The sequence below is a fragment of the Vigna radiata genome, unplaced genomic scaffold, assembly GCF_000741045.1.
Source record: "Vigna radiata var. radiata cultivar VC1973A unplaced genomic scaffold, Vradiata_ver6 scaffold_305, whole genome shotgun sequence".
Classification (NCBI taxonomy): Eukaryota; Viridiplantae; Streptophyta; class Magnoliopsida; order Fabales; family Fabaceae; genus Vigna; species Vigna radiata.
The window spans coordinates 121,659-133,832 of record NW_014543812.1 but is presented as its reverse complement, the minus strand read 5'-3'; positions in this window follow the sequence as shown (position 1 = coordinate 133,832).

The window sequence follows — 12,174 nt, the reverse complement described above, 5'->3', positions numbered from 1 at the left end:
AAGAAGAAGAAGAAGAAGAAGAAGAAGAAGAAGAAGAAGAAGAAGAAGAAGAAGAAGAAGAAGAAGAAGAAGAAGAAGAAGAAGAAGAAGAAGAAAAGGGAGAAACATAAAGATTTGAGGACAAATCCTTTTTAAGAAGGAGAGGATGATGACATACCTCCTAGCCATGACTAAGCATACTCAAGAAGAGTTGGATTCATTCATGAAAGTTGGGCCCAAGCTCTTATCATCATGGGTAATTAGTGATTTCTTAGTAGATTAAGCTTATTTTAAGTCTATATAATGGGTCAAGTAGTCTAGGGTTTATTTTGGGTCTTGTATTTGGGTCGCAGATTGTAGTATATGGTTTTGGCCTAAAGGAGATGGGCCCTAAGGAGATATGTGGATCTAAGGTAAAAACCTAGCTTGGAGAGCAAACCTTCTAGAAATTCGTGAGCCCTTGCCTAGAGTAGTCTCCAAGTTGTTCCCATTTTGTGAGACACATACTCTTGCCATGTGACATACTAACAAAGAGGATTTTACCTTGATCTCCAAGTTAGAATATTAGGGCTTTGCTTCTACAATTTGGAGACACCTTTATGGTTATCTAAGTTTATATATAGAGGTGTCTCCCCCATATAAGTTCATTTTTGAATTGAGTATTGTTATGCTACTAAATTTGTGTCATTCTACTCAACATAGGTCACCAAGGCTAAAACACATAATCTAAGTTTCCTATAACTACTAAAGAGGATTTGGAAGTAAAGATTGAGACTTAGTGTATGATTTAATTTATGTGACAGATTAAAAAAATTTACTTCTAAATTCACTTATCTCCAAATCCATTCAAATAAACAACAAAAAAAATTATGTTCAAATCCACTTAATTACTCTCCCCCAAATTCCTTCAAGTGAACAAGAGTTGGTCTTACCTCTCTTCAAAGCACTTAAACACCACATAGTCTCTCTCTCCTTGTTTTAGTCGTATAGTTTGAAAGAAGAATCACCGTCTCATCACACTAAACTTACTATATGTGTACAATATTCCTACCACCATCAAATTTTTACAATCATTAACCCATTTGAAAATCTCCACTTTACTAAAGTCATATATATCTTGGAAGAACCTATTTCACCCATTTATAATCCTAATCTCCACCATAATGGAAAAAAAGACTAAATATCCTTTTTCATTGTACTGTTCTCTATAACCATTAAGACTCTCGTTACATTTCTTTTTCAACTGCACTTGAGATAAAGAAGACGAATAACTCATTAAAAAAAAAACTTTATTCTAAAAGTTATTATATATTACAAAAAGTTTGTTTCATAAATTATACTGAAAGTTCGATATAAAACTTATTCTATGTGTTTCAAAAAGTTATTTCTAGAAATTTAATTATGGAATGTTTGTTTCAGAAGATATTATATATATTCTGGGAAACTTGTTCTATAAATTTTATTTCAAATTGTTCATTTTGAAATGTATTTTATATTTTATATATTCCAAAAAGTGTGTTCCGTAAACATCTTCAAGAAATTTCAGAAAGATTGATTCTAGAATATTGTTATTGTAAAATATTTTTGGAACAAATAATTTAAAAAGTACTTTTACAAATAATAAAATTGTCATTTTAAAAATGATAGGAGTGCAACTAGAAATTATAGAGACGAAGAAAGATAAAGCCTTATATTTTATTTAGTTTCTAATTGATGCATCACGCTTCCAGCTTCCATATATGGATAGGCCCAATACAAAAGTAATGAACGTAAGACCATTACTTTTTACATCTCATCAAATTTCTTCCTTTCTGCATTTCATCATTTTGGATTTTATTATACTGAACACATTAAATCATTTTTTAAAAGACTTTTCTGGAAGACACTAACTCACTCCTATTTTGAAAAAAAAAAAAAAATAGGAAGCTTTGATGGGTGCAGGAAAAAAATTGATAGGTGGAGGAAGTAGCATCCTTAAGGAAATGCTTGTTCTTTAGTTCAAATTGTGACACACAATTTTTTTTTTTTACATTTATTTTATATTATCTTTTCTGTTTCTTAATTTTTTTAATTACAAATTTTTATTTTTTTTATAACTATTTTATTTTTAATAATATATATTAAATAAATACAAATATGTGACACTCTATCCTTAAAATTAAGGGTAACAAGATATAAAAAGACGGGTAATGGAAAGCTAAAGTATAAAGGATAAAGTCTATTTTCTCAATTTTCTTGCTTTTTCATTGCAAAAGTCAAATCTCTTTTTTTTTTTTTTGTGACATTTCTTATACATAAATAGTAATGTGTAATTTATCCTCGCTTCTACAATACAAGTCAAATCTCTCCCCTCTTTTTTCACTATTTTGTGGGTATTTTTTTTTCCTTGCTCCACCACTACTTACAAAAACTGAGAAAAAATTGATTCGAAACATCTTTGAGGCTCCATTTGTTAATAAATCGTGAACTTATTTTCATAAATCAAATAGGCTAAATTTAAACTTAAAGCTAGCTCTTTAATAATAAATTGGTTAAGCAGTGTATACTTCTTTTCAGATGAAAGATTATTATATAATTATTTGATATACATAATTGTTCAAATATAGTAACAATATAAATTTTTTTATTTATTTTTGTTGAATTTATATAATTCTTTTAATATATGTGATTTAATTTTCTATCAGAACTATGATTATTATTATCTATAATATCTTTACATTTAATTAAAAGTCTTTCATATATATATATATATATATATATATATATATATATATATATATATATATATATAAAGTATTTTAGTATATATCCTTTTTAGGATTAAAGTGTATATCTTATTAAACTAACTATTTAAATAAGGTCCATATCATCATGCATATTAGAATCCTCATTGGATTATTATAACAAAATGTACTTTTATTGGCCTAAAAGGTGATTCTTATAAACACAATCTCGCTTAATCCATGTTCAGAGTTAAACCACCAACTCTCAAAACTTTTATCGCATTTGTTCTTAAGAGATACTCAACTATTTTATGTTATGCATAAACATTATTAACACATTTTCTACATAAGAGGCAAACATTTGATTATCCTCACCTTCTTGTGATAATTGTTGGCAAAAGAAGAAGATGATGAAGATTATTCTTTAATAGTATTTTTAGTGATGATAAAAATAAGTCTAAGAAAGTAAAATAATGAAAAAGATATTGAAAGACTTGTATATTGTTTATTTATTTGATTAAGAGTTATAAAGTATCATGCACAAATATCACTTAGGAAAGATTTTATTTATCCTATCTCTAATAATAATCTATTATCTAATTGAAAACAAGTTCTTTTAGAAGAGCATGTGTGATAATTGATTAATCATGGCTAGTAATCGATTATCATAGCGAAAAAATAAATTTAAAAAAGTTTTTATGATAATCAATTTGTTAGCATAAAGCAGAAGAGCATAGTTTTGATGATGTCTCAAAGTCAAGTCTCGAGTGTTTTTATTGCAAGAAGATCTTCATAAAAACTTGTTTTTATATTAAAGCTTTTGTAATTGAGTAGATTGATGTATAGGTTGTGGTTTATATTTGATTATGTGTATTGTTTGCCTTAGGTAGCGTTTAAATGCGTTTTGAATTAGAAAACCTCATTTAGTTGATTATCACTTATGATAATCGATTATCAATAATCGATTATGACTTGCCATAATCGACCATCACAAGCAATTATGAGAATTTTCAAGCAAGTTTTTTACTGTTGTGCATTCATTGATGCATAATCGATTACCATAACTGGATAATCAATTATTACACATTAAATAGCTAACAACGGATTTTTGGAAGTATCCTTGAGTGAGATCTTTATAAATTAAATTAGGACTTTCATTCTAACATACAACAAACGAAATAAGTTAATTTCGAAATTGTTATGCATTGTGTGCGGTGATAAGTGTTTTAGGGTTTGTGTAACCTTTGTGTTATGGCTTTGAGAACTTTGTGTGTTGACATAGAGCAAGAACTTTCACTGGGAGTGTGATTGAGTGTTGTCGTTGTTGTTGAGATGAAAGTTTGTCATCCTTTGTGAAGATTCAAAGGAGGTGTTCATCCTTTGTGAAGATTCAAAGGAGGTGGTCATCCTTCGTGAAGCATTCAAAGGAGGTGTTCAGTACTTGTGGGTTTCAGGGGAAGTGATTTTCATCTCTTGGGGTAACAAGAGAGGTGTTCTAACCTTAAACTGTTTTATTTTCTTTGTGATTGTAATAGTTTGTTGGTTTGTGATAGTGAAGCGTTAATTCTTGATTGAGATTAACAATTGGACGTAGGATTTGTATGATCTGAACCAATATAAAAATTACATATACAATTTTCTCTCTTCCTTACTCTTTAAATTTGTTTAAATCATTTTAAGGAAATTATAATCACTTGATAAAATTATTAAAAGAACGATTTGCAATAAGAAACCAATTCACCACCTCTGACACAATTATCTCTTTAAATAATTTATTATTAGCGGCAGTTGTGACTTGACTCTTTAGATTCTTGACCTAATTTTCAAATAAGAAGTTTATATATTTTGGAGAGACCTTTTCTATTAAGAGGTTTACGGTTGTGACTGTTAAATAAACACTTTGTGTTTGTGAAAAAATGGACTTTGAAAAATCTAGTGCGGGTAGAGCGACAACTTTCACCAAGTAGGATATTGTGTGATTAAGTGTTGTTGTTGTTAGGAGAAATTGTTCATCCTTTGTGTGACTCGAAAAAAGTGTTTCATTCCTTGTGAAATTCAAGGAATGCGTCTTTCATCTCTTTTGTCTTCAAGAAACATGTTCTCTAAACTTTTTTTTCTATGACTTAAGTTTGATTTATTTTTAGTGTTTGAATGAATCTATCTTTAGAGAAATTAAGACCTTTTGATTTGAACTAGTATAAAATATTTGTGTACAAATCTTATATTCCCTACTCTCTTTATTTTACTAAAGTTATTAAAATAAGAGAAAAGGTTTTAATTGTAAGATAAATTTTGAAGAAAAATTCAAATTATCAATTTTTATTAAACTGATAACGTTAATTCTTACCGTTATCTATGGTGCAATTTTCTTGTCAAATCAACACTCCTGAAGCTTGAAACACGCTTAATCCTCTCTCTACTCTAACTTTGTGAATAAATTCAGCTTAGGTTACACACATTAGTTTTCATCACTAATTCCTCAAATTTTGTACGAACTTTGTGTGCTTTGGAAGGACATTCAAACTATCAAGAGTGGAGAGCCAAGGAAGAGTTGAAAAAGGAAGTTTTAAAGAATTTACTCTGCAAAAGTGGCGCCTGGGCGCCCCCATAGGGCGCTGGGCGCACTTCAACTCGCACTTTTTGGCAATTCTCCAGGCCTGGGCGCCCCCAGAGGGCGCTGGGTGCTCCAGAGGACGCTGGGCGCCCTTCAGCTTGCACTTTTTCCCAGTTTCTGGCGCCTGGGCACCCCTGGAGGGCGCTGGGCGCCCTTTGATTCGCTATTGGAGCTTAAATGATAGCACCCGGGCGCCTCAGAAAAGGGCGCTGGGCGTGACTTTTTGCTGACTTGGCACCCTAGACCTATAAAAGGCTCACATTCTTCGAGGGTGATATCTTCTTGGCGGTTGAAGCTCAGAAACACCAATTTGGACCTTTGGGAGCTAGTTTTGAGTTGTGGGAACTCTTCTTTCCTCCTCTTTGGGTCCCCTTCTACTCTATTTTCTTCCATTGTAAGCTCAAGCTCTCCATGACTATGTAGAGCTAAGTTCTTTTTGTTGGGGAATGATGTAAACTTTACAACCCACTTATAAATGCACTTGGTTTAAATGAAAATATGCTTATTTCATTACTTGCTAGTGTTTGTTTCTTTGCTTAAAGCTTGTTATGACTTGATCAACCATAACATGATGTTAGGGTTTGGTTAATACTGGGAAATGTTGTGTGAACCTTGAAATGGACTAAACACCTAAAGGAAATAGTGTCTAGGGATAGAGCTAGGACCTTTGATTGTCTTAAACTTCTTTTCTTAATGCGGGTGAACTTGTTAGGTTGCCAAGGGATTGGGATTTAATAAGTGAACCTAGGCTTTCTCACTAGGGGATTGGGTTTAAGTAACTTAGCAAGTTGACAAAAGCAAAGTAATGAAGAAGATTGGTTTTATGCATTTGCATGGGAGTGTATTAGTTGAAATCATTCTCCAACATATCTATTCCATATCATTTTAAATCATTTCATTTTCTAGTGTTTTAACCCCAAGAAGGTCACTTTACTATTTATGCATTATGTTACTTTCTTTGCACAAATTCACACTAAAGGGGACCATTCTTTAGCTTAAATTAGTTATTAATTATACGATAATAAAGTACTAACCGAGTCTCTTGGGAAACGATATTCGGTCTTACCGGTTTATTACTTTAAACGATTTGGTATGCTTGGAAAAAAGTTAACATAAACAAACCAATTTTCCTCGCTCTTGGTTCTTGTCTAACGTAAATATTCTCTGCTACAACTCTAAAAATAATCACATACATTATAAGAACATTCATTGCACACATTCTGGTCAAATTTCTTATACAACCGCCTTTGAGATTGGTTCAACTATACAACACTGTAGTTTGAAAATCCAATTTAGTTTGTTAGGTATCATAGATAAAAAGGACCACAGATAAAAAATATTTTAAGCACTAAACTATTTATCGAACATAAAATAAATGCACAAGAAAAAATATCAAAATTAAGATAAATGTTCTATTGTTATGCGATTATGAGAATGATTGTAGGGATTTTTTTCAATATTTGTAGTTTTCCTCATTGGTTTTGGTTGTTCAGTTTATAAAGTTTCCTTATAGTCCTTTGCTTAAAGTGATTACCATTATTGTGGTTAATTGGATGACTTAGAGGATAGGAAACCATAATATATTTTAGGAGTTTATGTGTATGACATGAATAAATCTAAGAAGCATATGAGTATTGTCTTTTATTTTTTGGTGCTAAAATTTTTCAAAATTTAAAATAGGGAGAGTATGGTGGTTTCATTTACATATATAGTATGGAAAGTTCTATCTGTTAACCAGCTTCAGGTGAATATTGATCGTGTAGCTAGGGATTGACTTGATTTTGCTACATGTGTTGGTATTTTTAGAGGAAGTTGAGATGAATATGTGATAACGGTCCAAAAACCATTATTTTCATACTTAAATTTGACATTAAAAACACCCTTTATAACTTAGAATTAGCTTGAAATCATGCAATTTGTTTAAGTTAGAGAATAAGGGAGTCAAAGTTGGTTTTCGTGGTTTTATGCTTGGTTTTCCCTTGTTTTGACATGATTTATCTGAAATTAAATGATGGAGGTTGAAGTAGAAAAGAGTTGAACTTAAGAGAAGGTGGAAAAGTGAAGAAAAGAAGAGTCGATGGTGAACTAAACCCCTTTGTTGTTGGGGAAACAATATAATCCTATTCAAACTCTCATATATTGAAATTGTTGCTTTATTCATATGCTTTCTTTTATCAATTGTTAGAGTTTTTCCTACATTATATTTGCATGCTTTGTTTAAGATATTATTCAATAGCATAATCTTTGATTCTATCTATATGGACACGTATGGGTAGGTCTAAACATGAGGGAATTCTCTTGATAGCAATATTACCTAGACATAGGGATTGGAGGATCAATTGTCGTAAGCTTTTGTGCGAATTATGTAATGCATGATTAATTGCTAGGGAGACTAGACATAGTAAACTAGTAATTAGGAGTAGACTCTACTCACCAAGATATTGGGATTAAGGGAATTTGGAAAGTGGCACTAACATTGATAAAGAAGTAGAATTGAGTAGAATTTGTAAATATATGAGAGTGGATTAGGATGAAATCATAAACCCGAACAACACCATTCATCCATATAGTTCAACTGTCAATTGATCAATCTTTGCATGCATGTTTATTTTCTGTCTTGCATCTAAAACCTTAATTTTCGTTTCATCAAGTCATAAGAAATCAAGATATCACATGAACGTTTAGGCTTAAGAGTCTCTAGGGAAATGATACTCGAACTTACCGTTTATTATTACTTGATACGATTCAGTACACTTGCCGAAGTCTTAACAATATGTAGGTAGTTTTTCAGCTTTTTTAGGAGTGAAGACTTTTATGTTAGAATTCCAAGTGTGAGTCTAAGTCTCACATTGGGTATAAATTAGAAAGTGGAGCACTATATAAATGTGAAGACCCACTAAAAGTGAACAAACAAACCACACATAATCCCTTCAAAGAAACTCCAAACTAAAAAGGGTGCTTTTAGTATCAAAATTACATAGCAAATAACGAGTTTTTCCGTTATCACAACCTCAAACTTAGAACTTTGTTTGTCCTCAAGCAAACAACTGCTACTCAGCTTTTCAGAGAAATCACTACAATGACTCAAACTTTTTCAAAAACTTTTTCAAGACAAAGAATCACTTATATCAATTTCAGCATAAGATTTCAGTCAAGATGTGCAGATGTTTCAATGCATTTTCAACAGGTGCTATCCTTAAGAGTGATCAATCAACCAAGCAGAGATGGAATCAGAAATTCATAGAACTATTCCTCACTAGGGAAAGTGTTTCACTCAATCACTCAAATATATCTCTCAAGCATTCAAAAGTGTCTCACTCAACTCACAGGTGTATGGTGTGGTGTTTCTCTCTATTATAACAATGTCACATAAATTAATTTTTCCTTTCATTTAACCATAATCAAACATACTCACAAACAGGTTGTCATCACAAGGGCTTTTCATGGCTTGTAACTTCGCTAGGCTAAAAAGGAAATTGGTTTTCCTAGTCAGCAAAGTTCCTTGAGTTAAGAGAGACATTTTATGAATTCTTCTTTCAAGAACAATTCTCTTATCTTTTTCTTAGCCTTCCCTTGCAGTGAGCTTTTTCTTTTTCTTTTTGAATTTTTCTTTTTCTCACTTTTTCTTTTCTTTTTGCCTTTTTCTTGCTTTTCTTTTTGATTACTCACTGCCAAGAGAGGTGGTTTGTGTCCTGGTAACCCCAAACTTGAACCTTTATCAATACCTCATCAAATGTTCTCAACTTAACTCAAGGTAAAGATTTTTCAAAAAGGTTTTTCAAGACATATCAGGCTCAAGGTTCAAAGGTTAGAACAAATTGTTCTCTTTTCAGTGGGCAAAAATATTTTGAAGGCCAAAAGAATAAGGGATAACAAAAGATGGTCTTGATCATATGGAACCTACAAGCAAGTAGTTCAATCACAGAAAATTTGGGCAAAATCATTCATGCTTCCAAAGTAACAACAATTTATTTAAAAACAACTCTGAAGCTCAAAACTCACACAGGTAAACTTACAAGTTCTCAAATTCAGAAAAACAACCTACTTAGTATTTTAATCAAACTTTATTTCAAGCACCTGTTTCACAAATTTATCATGCATCATCTCAACTTCAATCAAACACTAAAATTTTCAAAAAGTAAAACTTATCACACAAAACAGAGCACAGTTGAATCAAAGCAGATCAATTCATTCAAGCAGAGCACACAAAAATTAAAATAAAAGAAAACACACATTAAAATCAAAAATAAAAATTAAAAAGTAAAGGTTCAGAGCACTGGGTTGCCTCCCAGCAAGCGCTTCTTTAACGTCACTAGCTTGACCCAATAGGCTCATGTCACATCAACCAGTTGCATCTTTGATTGTGCTGTCCTCCTTTCCCTTAGCATGTCAGTTGGTCTTCAGCATCTTCTTGTTCACCTTTTTGGTTCTCCTAGAAGTAGGAGATTCAATCTCTATCAATCCATCAGATGTGAAGTCCTTTATCACCCAGAGCTTTTTGTTGAATTGTACAAGTAGGCCTGGTCCTAGTCCTTCCTACTTCCTTAAAGGACTTTGGTGGACATTTGTTCCTTTCATCCAAAGATCCTTAGATGCGAGATGTTAGGCTTTCTTCCCTTGAACAACTCATGGAGTTACTTTCAGTATTGATCTTATCATAGTTCTGTTCAATACATAACAGGTTGTACTCATTGTTGTCGAAACAATCGGTACCGAATAGAGTCGCGCAACGGAATAAAATAAGAAGTGGAAAGCGTGTTCGGTCATAACTCAAGCTACAATGGTCTATTTTAGAAAATTAATTTTCTTAGAGAAAATTTATCGAACAGTTGATATGCGTAAAATGTAAAGAGTGTAAGGAGTAGAAAAATTAACACCAACTTTTTATACTGGTTCGATTCAAAAGAATCTACGTCCAGTTGTTAATCATTGTAAAAAGTGATTAATTTTTTCACTAAAAATAGTTCGACAGATTACAATAGAGTGAAAGAGAATATGATGATAAAACTCTCCTTTGTCGAACAAACCGGAAAGGTGCTTCCTTCGACCAATGAACCGAAAGCAAGAAATCTGCACTTTCCTTCGACAAACGAACCAGAACAGTGCAGAGACAATCTTCCTTCGACCAACGAACCGAAGGACAACAACTTTGCCAACTCGAAGAGAACCGCTCCCACCTTTGACCCACAAAGCGCGAGCTTCTCCTATTCACGAGACTAGGCAACACAAATGAACTAGGTTTTTGGAATTGCCTCAGTAACACTGTATTCTCAAAAAGCTCAGAGTTTTCCTCTAAGGGTTTAGAACACCTATATATATAGCCTACAGGTCTGAATTTGAAAATACATATTACAACTACCAGTGATAATCGATTATTGTAAGTTATAATCGATTATTCAAGTCCGTTATAGGGGTTTTTCAAAAAGTAATAATCAATTACTTTGAGGAATAATCGATTATTCCAGGGACTTGGGTAGTTCTCATCAAGACCTGTGATAATCGATTATTTAGAGTAATAATCGATTATTCCAAAGCGAAATGGTTTTTCAAGAAAGCTCAGGATAATCGATTATAGCTTCACATAATCTATTAAATGCGTAACTTATTTAGAGATACGAAATTTCTAAGTTTTACATGCTTAAAATTATTCCCAATACATTTTCAAACTACTAAAGTGCTTTTAAAACAATTATAACATTTTCTTCAAGGTTATCTTCTTGCAGCATCATCAAAATCATTTATCTTCAATTTTACCAATGCTCCTCATTGGTAACAATTACATCTTCCCAAAAGTACTTTGGTAAGTCCCTCTCATTCAGCATGGTTCTTGACAGTTCCTCTAAAACCTTGTTCTTTGTTTCAACTACTCCATTTTGCTGAGGTGTTCTTGGTGCAGATAAGTTGTGAGAGATTCCCATCTCTACACAATATTTATCAAATGCTTCATTCTGAAACTCCTTACCATGATCACTTCTAATCGATTTTATATTGAGCTCCTTTTTCATTTTGAATTATATTAGCAAACTTCTTGAACACCCTAAAAGTATCAGTCTTGGCAGAAATAAAGAAAGTCCAAGTAAAGCGAGAATAGTCATCAACAATTACTAAGCCATATAAATTTCCTCCTAAACTCCTAACTCTTGAGAGACCAAATAAGTCCATATGTAAAAGTTGTAAAGGTCTGGTGGTTGACATTTCTCTTTTATTCTTAAAAGATTGTCTTGTTTGCTTTCCTCTCTAACATGCATCACACAATCTTTCATAAGCAAAGTGTATATTAGGAAGACCAATAATAAGATCCTTAGACACTAGCTTGTTCAATTGACTCGTGTTAATATGAGCTAGTCTCTTGTGCCATAACCATGCATCACCTTCTTTAGACATCAGGCAAACAACATATTTGAAAGAGGTTTTTCTAAAATCGATTATGTAAATGTTGTTGTATCTCTTCCCTATTAGTAATAACTCATCAGTTGAACCATTGCTAATCAAACAATATTTTGATTCAAAAGTTATTTTTAGCCCTCTGTATCACAACTAACTTATACTGAGCATATTGTGTTTTCATTCTTCAACAAGCAACACATTTTCAATTTCATATGTAGAGGGAGTTTGGATTTTACCAATACCGGTGATTTTTCCTTTGTTGTTATCATCGTATGTGACATGGCCAGTAATCTTGTAAGAGACGCTTGTGAACTTTGTTGGATTTCCTGTCATGTGTCTTGAGCATCCGTTGTCCAGATACCACATGCATGGAGCCTTTTGCTCCTTATTTCAAACGTTCTTTTGCCATTTCAGATTTGGCCATCATGATAAGATCATTTTCAGACACATTCTCCTTCTTATCATTCTGAT